Source organism: Capricornis sumatraensis, chromosome 14 (genome assembly GCF_032405125.1).
Source record: "Capricornis sumatraensis isolate serow.1 chromosome 14, serow.2, whole genome shotgun sequence".
Lineage (NCBI taxonomy): Eukaryota > Metazoa > Chordata > Mammalia > Artiodactyla > Bovidae > Capricornis > Capricornis sumatraensis.
The window spans coordinates 48,367,232-48,374,829 of record NC_091082.1 but is presented as its reverse complement, the minus strand read 5'-3'; the positions used below and the strand labels follow the sequence as shown (position 1 = coordinate 48,374,829).

The window sequence follows — 7,598 nt, the reverse complement described above, 5'->3', positions numbered from 1 at the left end:
TGGGTTACTTCACTCTGTATAATAGGCTCCAGTTTCATCCACTTCATTAGAACTGATTCCAATGTATTCTTTTTAATGGCTGAGTAATACTCCATTGTGTATATGTACCACAGCTTTCTTATCCATTCATCTGCTGATGGACAGTCTGTTTTTAAATTGAAGTGTAGTTTATTTACAGTATTGTGCCAGTCTCTGCTGTAGAGCAAGTGACTTAGTTATACATATATGTATAGCTGATTAACAATGTGATAGTTTCAGGTGAACAGCAGAGGGACTCTGCCAGAAATAATACATGTATCTATTCTCCCCTGAATTCCCCTGCAATCCAGACTGCCACATAACATTGAGCAGAGTTCCCTGTGCTATACAGTAGGTCCTTGTTGATTATTCATTTTAAGTATAGCCACGTGTATATCATCACAATCTCCCTGTCTCTTCCTCTTATCCTTCTCCCCCAGCATTCATAAGCTTGTTTTCTAAGTTTGTGAGTCTCTTTCTGTTTTGCTTCTGATCTCACCCTTCATCCTTCCTATCCCCCTTCTTTATTAGTTACTGTCAAACACTTCTGCTGTCTTGGATACTTTCTCTCATTTGAGTTTTCATAGTGTCGATTCACCCTCCTGCCTACTTCTCCTCATCACTCCACTCTCCTCCCATTTAACCGTGGACATAACACAAGTTTGTTGCTCAGCCTTCTCGATTATAACTTACTTGGAGAGTGTGGCTTTGACTCTCAGGTGAATGACTCTTTGAAGCATTGTCCTGTTTCACAGATGGAAATCATTATTGATTTTGATCTAGAAATATGGGTTCAAGTATATTTATTTTAATAACTATTATGTAGAGATGACAATAGGATTAGTAGGACTAGTAAATATTTAGTAATAAATTTACTGGTCAACAGGACTAGTAGATAAGTATGATTAGTAAATCACTAGAAAAGAAAATAATAGGTAGAAAAACTAACAATAAAAGTCAATGCAACAAAAGTTAGAATTATAGGGAAAGAAAGGGAAATAGCAAGAAGCATAAAAACAGAAAGCATATAAAATGATAGCAATCAGACATATCACTTAGAGTAATTATTATGAATGCTGCAAATGTCCTTGTTACATGACAACATTCCTGGGCTGAGCCCTAATTTAAAAATCTGAATGTTGCTATTTACATATAATAGGTACTCCTAAATGACTAGACAGTTCAGAATACAGGAATGAGGCTGACTTTTCTATGAAAGTATGCATAATGTGTGAAGAGAGAAGATGTAATTTCTATAATCAATGGAAACTGACAAGTCTTTAAGAGAAGTACTGATGGTCGATAAAAATATACTGGATCCTAGGAGAGACCATCTAAAGGGAGTGCACTTTCTTAAAAGAGAAGAAAAACCCAGAAAAAATAAGAAGCATTGGGAAAATATGAAAATCATATCAGTCTTGTACGTTCTTTGAAAACACAGAGATGTGATGTGGCACTGATAAATGAGAGATGATAAAATAGTGTTACAATTAAACACGTTACTGCTTAGGATACAGCAAAATTAGAAATATTTTTTATGCATAAACCTGTTATTCCAAAAAACTTCTGAAGCAAAGTGAGTACAATATGCATGTAGTTTAAAACAAAACTGAATTGCCTTTTTTTTTTTTTTTTCTCATTTCAAATTTAGTAAAACTACAAAAGATCAAATGATACCCCCTTACAGTATACATCAGTTGGCCTGGCTCAGGTCATTCCATCCAGAGGAAGAAAGGCTGGCGTCCCCAACCCCTGCAGGAAAGGCCCGTCCTGTCCCACACATCCTGGTGGAGTGTAAGATCATGGTTTTAAGCATGAAAATAGGACAAAAGAGGTTTTGTTTTCAAGGCCACCTACTGCAGCCTGGCCCTAAAATGGCTGAGCGCTCACTTCTGCTTAGAGAAATATTCTTTGCTCTTCTGGACATCAGGCTTGATGGTATCACTGCCAGGCTTCCAGCCAGCTGGGCACACTTCCCCATGTTTGTCAGTAAACTGGAAGGCCTGAACTAGTCTCAGTGTCTCATCCACAGAGCGGCCAATAGGAAGATCATTTATGGAGATCTGTCGAAGAATACCTTTATCATCAATAATAAAAAGGCCCCTGAATGAGATGCCTTCATCGGCCTTTAAGACCCCATAGTCTTGAGCAATGGTGCACTTGGGGTCTGATATCAAGGGGAATGTTCATGGGTCCCAGTCCTCCTTGTTTTTTGGGTGTGTTGATCCATGCCAGGTGACAGAAGTGAGAATCCACAGAAGCACCAATTACTTGGCAGTTCAGTTTCTTAAATTCTTCTGCCGTATCACTGAAAACAATGATCTCCGTGGGGCACACAAAGGTGAAGTCAAGAGGATAAAAGAAGAACACAACATATTTTCCTTTGTAGTCAGCTAGGCTGATATCCTTGAACTGACCATCTGGCATAACAGCTGTTGCTTTGAACTGGGGGGCACGGTGCCCAATTTTGGCATTTCCTGAAGACATATTGCTATCAGCAGTTCCAGAGAAAGAGGACCGATACCAGCGAGGAAGAAGACGCCTGAATTGCCTTATTAAGCTGATAGTGTTAAGACATTTTAGCTAGTGTTCATAATGAATTCTTCATTGCTTTTGAATTTTCTATTAAAATGAGAAATATTTAAAATACTTATATTTAAAAATTGCATCAAAAACTGGAAAGCAAATGATAAACAAGAAGAAAAAATAAACTGTATCATGGGAGACAAATTGATATCTTTAATGTATCAACATCCCTCACGTAGAGGGGACCATTTTCTCTTCTTCCCAGAACCCTGATAAGGCCATTAAAATATAATTTTCAGCTGTGTATTAGAAAAATGAAAGAAATTTCTACACTACCTTCTGTCCTCCTCAAGGCTTCAGTGACACTGAGAGAAAGAGTTAGGCATGCAGGGCTGCCACCTGACAGGGCTGTCCACCTGTGCTGATGGTGATAAGGTCTGAAGTCCAGCTGAACTTTCAGGCCTTGTGCCCTGGAAGAGAGCTGGCTTTACCTGGAGGAAGGATTAATTCCAACAAAGATGTTGTGGAATCTAAACCCTGTGCCAGAGGGTCTAGATCTACCTAGAGAAGGTGTCTGTGTCTCCAGACTTGACATTTGGGCTATCTGGGGACTGTGTGGACGTGTGTGGTTTAGCCTCTTCTGGGCTCTTTTCTCTTTTTGATCTGCCTACCCCAGAGCCAGGGTATTCTAGTCTCCTTTCCTCCATTTGACAAGCTTAATTGGGGAGATATTGTCTCCCGAATTGAGGCCTATAGTTTATGCATGTCCTGAAGGGAGGAACTGGTGTTAAGTCTGATTAATTCAGGAGCCGTGTTTTAGGAATATTGATTAGCATTTGGCTTCTGCATTCTCCAAATTATCTTTGTCAGGAAGAGAGCTTATAGTTAGATTTGACTTCTATATTTTGAGTCTGCTATTCCTCCTGATTAAATTTAAGATATGCATTCACTTGGGCTTCCCAGGTGGCCCTAGTGGTAAAGAACCTGCCTGCCAATGCAGGAAACATAAGAGATATGGGTTCAGTCCCTGGGTAGGGAAAATCCCCTGGAGGACGGCATGGCAACCCACTCCAGTATTCTTGCCTAGAGAACTCCATGGATGGACAGAGGAGGCTGGGGGGCTGCAGTCCATAGGATCACCAGGAGTTAAACACAACTGAAGTGACTTTGCACACATGCACACACGCATTCTTAGCAGGCCTACTACATTAGTGATGCTTGTCCTTCTCAATATAGCAACAGTAACATAAATGACCCAGCATAAAGTAGGTAGTCACTATACGTCACTGATGGTCATATGTTTCACTGTGAGCAATTTCTCAGCATTTTTGCGGAAAGTAGAGAATGAATTGATTTACGAAGTAAAATTTTATATGTATTTGAATCACCTTGCTGTACATTTGAAGTTAACAATTACTGTAACAATAATTTTTGAAATTAACAATTACTTATTATTGGAAATTAACCATATTTCAATAAAAAGTAAAACTAGCTATAAAGATAATAGTAAAATTAATGCTAGAATTTAAATTTTTGTTTATGTAAAATGACATTAAATAGAAAATAAAAAGCACTATGGCACATAGAAAAAAATAAATAAATCCTTCTTTTCTTTTTTAGCCTTTTATGTATGAAGGTGTTTGTCTTAAAGTTGATGGTGAGACCTGAAACAGAAGTGAAGGTGCCTAACCATTCATTTTAAGAGGCAATTAAACTACTGCTCTCAGGTCTAGTGATGATGCTTCTAGAGAACTACTTGGAGAGTTTTTGACATGTTCCCTGACATTGGAGGGATGCAGGAACTCACCTCTGACTCATACCTACAAAGTCTAAAGGGGAGAGTCGGTGGCCTGAGCTCTGTTGGCTTGGAGCAGAGTGAGGGGAAAGGGCTCTATTGAAATTTGCCACACCTTCTAGCATCTGGTGTGACAAAGGATGTTTGAATTTCCCATGACTGTGAGGCTCCTGAGGTGGGAATGCATCGGGTTGTTTTGACTGGGACTCCACACAAGAGGAGTGAATCTGATGGAGGAGTGGACCACAAAAACCAGCGGCTAGAGGGGAAGTTGTAAGAGGCCAGCTGGAGTGGGTATAGCATACGTCAGAGGAACTATATATGGGTGAGAGATCCCCAGTGATGGAAGTTGTCTCTGAAAAAGCCACAAAACGCTCCAAGAAAGAAAGAAGTGATATTTAGAACATCCCTCACAGAGAGAATACCTATACCAGAGTATAGCTGTACTGGGAAATAATACTTCATTTACTTTTATTTCTTTCCGTCTCCTCACTCCAGTCTCTGAAAGGTCCCAAAGCATCAGCCAATAGTCAAGTAGAAGGTGAACTGAGGGCTGGAGGTGACTCTAATTATCCCCATCTTCTTTCATTACAGGCTTCCAAGCCTGGAGTAGCCTGGAGAACAGAGGAGAGAGAAGTTTTGCATTTGATGAGAATCAGGTTTTGATTATTATACTAACTAGATTCTTTAATACCTGGCAAAAAGAGATTATTAAATTTCTTTGAATCAAAGATGCCATTGATTATAAGATGTTCCCTTATTTTGTATATCGGGGGAAAAATCCCTTCCAATTATGACTACATGATGACACTGAGATTCAGAGATGGGATATTTGAATGGAAAAATATGTTCATCTTAGAGTAGATGAAATAGAGTAATATTTTATTATCTGAGGGTGATTGAAAAAGCTATTAGATCTGATTGAAATTTCACTGAAGGGAGGGTAAATTAATTAATAATAGAGCATTCAGAGGAGGACGGTTGTGATAAAAAGTAAAAAATTTTCCTGCCTGTACCTGCAGTGTCCAGCTGGTACAATAAACTAGTTAAACAATGTAATTTCTTTGTCTAATTTCAAGCAAACACACACACACACACACACACACACACACACACACACACAGGAGCTAAACCTGTCTTTGACAAAAGCCTGACGAGAAAAGAGGACCAGGCACTCAAAGGTTTATTTTAAGGTTTACTTTCTCCACCTAAGATGTATGTAATCCTGCGCATGAAGAGCAGAACACACTCCCTGAGTGCTAACATAGATGCCAGATTTCAGTTGAAATTTAAAACGGGGATACATGAAAACAATGAAGTATTTTGAATGTTTTTATAATTTCTGAGGACTAACAGGAAAGAATTAGGTCTCATGCTGTCAGTAACACATTTGATAACATGGGGAGATTAATAGCGTAACTGAAATATCATCTGGCCACACTGCCTCTCAGATGTCTAGATAAACTAAACTGAATATTCCCAGTTCTATGGACTGTGGAAGCCTGGAGAGCTCTTATTTGCTTTTGTGAATTACTAGAGAATTTTATGTCTCATAGTCCCCTAAGCCTCTGGATCTCATCTATATCAATCTGGATTCTAAACTAGACTCCTGTGGTGGTTTTAAAGTATGTCCAAAAATTCTTTGACATTTTTCTCTTCAAGAGATGACACTTCATTCCTCTTCCTTTGAGTGTAGGGTGGACTGACTGACTTAGTTCTAATGAAATGAATAATGTACGTGTGACACTGTGTGACCTCTGAGACCAGGTGGCAAAGGACATGGCTTCCTTCCTGCCCTCTCTCTTGGATTGCTTGCTCTGGAGAAAGCTAGCTTCTATGTCATGAAGACACCCAAGCAGCCCTCTGAAGAGAGAGGTGAATGTGGTAGAAAACACATTTCCAGCCTATAGCCTCGTAGTTGTTGTTTTTCAGTTGCGTCCGACTCTTTGCGACCCCACGCACTCCAACATGCCAGGCCTTCCTGTCCCTCACCATCTCCTGGAGTTTGCCCAATTTAATCTTCATTGCATCAGTGATGCCTTCCAGCCATCTCATCCTCTGAAGCCCTCTTCTTCTTCTGCCCTCAGTCTTTCCCAGCATTAGGGACTTTTCCAATGAGTTGTCTGTTTGCATCAGATGACCAAAATACCAGAGCTTCAGCTTCAACATCAGTCATTCCCGTGAATATTCAGGGTTTATCTTCCTTAAGATTGACTAGTTTGATCTCCTTGCTGTCCAAGGGACTTTCAGGAGTCTTCTTCAGCCCCACAGTTTAAAGGCATCCATTCTTCGGCATTCTACCTTCTTTATGGTACAGGTCTCATAACCATACATGACCATTGGGATGCCATGTAGTTAAGCCATCTCAGAAGTGGAAGTTTTTGCCTTTGACAATTAATTGAAGGCAAAGGACATTTTAGAAGAGGCCAGAGTTTGTATTTATCCTATGGTGGAGGAAGAGAATTCCCTCTGCACTTCTAGGTTCCTCAGGCTGGTCTAAGAATGACATTGACATGAGACAGATTAACAGGAGAAAGTCACACAAAAGTTGAACAACATGTATACATGAGAGAGACCAAGAAAAACCAAATAACTTGCTAAAATGGCCAAAGGGCATGAGTGTGCGCTCAGTCGTGTCTGACTCTTTGCGACACCATGGACTGTAATCCACCAGGTTCTTCTGTCCATGGACTTCTCCAGCAGGAATACTGGAGTGGGTTGCCACTTCCTTCTCCAGGGGATCTTCCCAACCCAGGGATCGAACTCATGTCTCCTACATCTGCTTTGCAGGTGGATTCTTAACCACTGAGCCACGTGGGAAGCTCTAAAGTGGCCAAAACCCTCACCTTAAATATCATCTTCAGCTAAAGACAAAAGAAGATACGAGGGGTAGGAGTTTGGGACTTCACAGGGCAGGAATGCAATAAACTTGGAGATGGAAAAGCAAATGTTTGCTGGGCCAGTTAGAGACAATGAGACATGGTGAGGAGTTTTAACAGACTTCGCTAGGTTCATTCCTGTTCACAAATGTAGTTCATACTATAATTATCTACTATGACTGCTCCCTTCCTGGAAAAAGGCCTCTATCTACTATCTTCAGGCAGTTTGAAGGGAAAAGGTCAAAGTTACTTCCTGTATCTTTTGGGTCTTGATTATTTTTAGTTTGAAATAACCCGCATGGCAGAGAGACATTTTTGAAGTGTCATGTTTTGCTCCCTTACAATATTTCTGTGAGCAGTGATTACATCAAGGCTCAGAA

The 7,598-nt window shown here is 40.1% G+C and overlaps 1 pseudogene; it reads right to left on the bottom strand.

Moving 5' to 3' along the window:
• Nucleotides 1–1,709: 1,709 nt before the first annotated feature.
• On the bottom strand, nucleotides 1,710–2,538 carry LOC138090544 (peroxiredoxin-1 pseudogene; annotated as a pseudogene).
• Nucleotides 2,539–7,598: the final 5,060 nt, after the last annotated feature.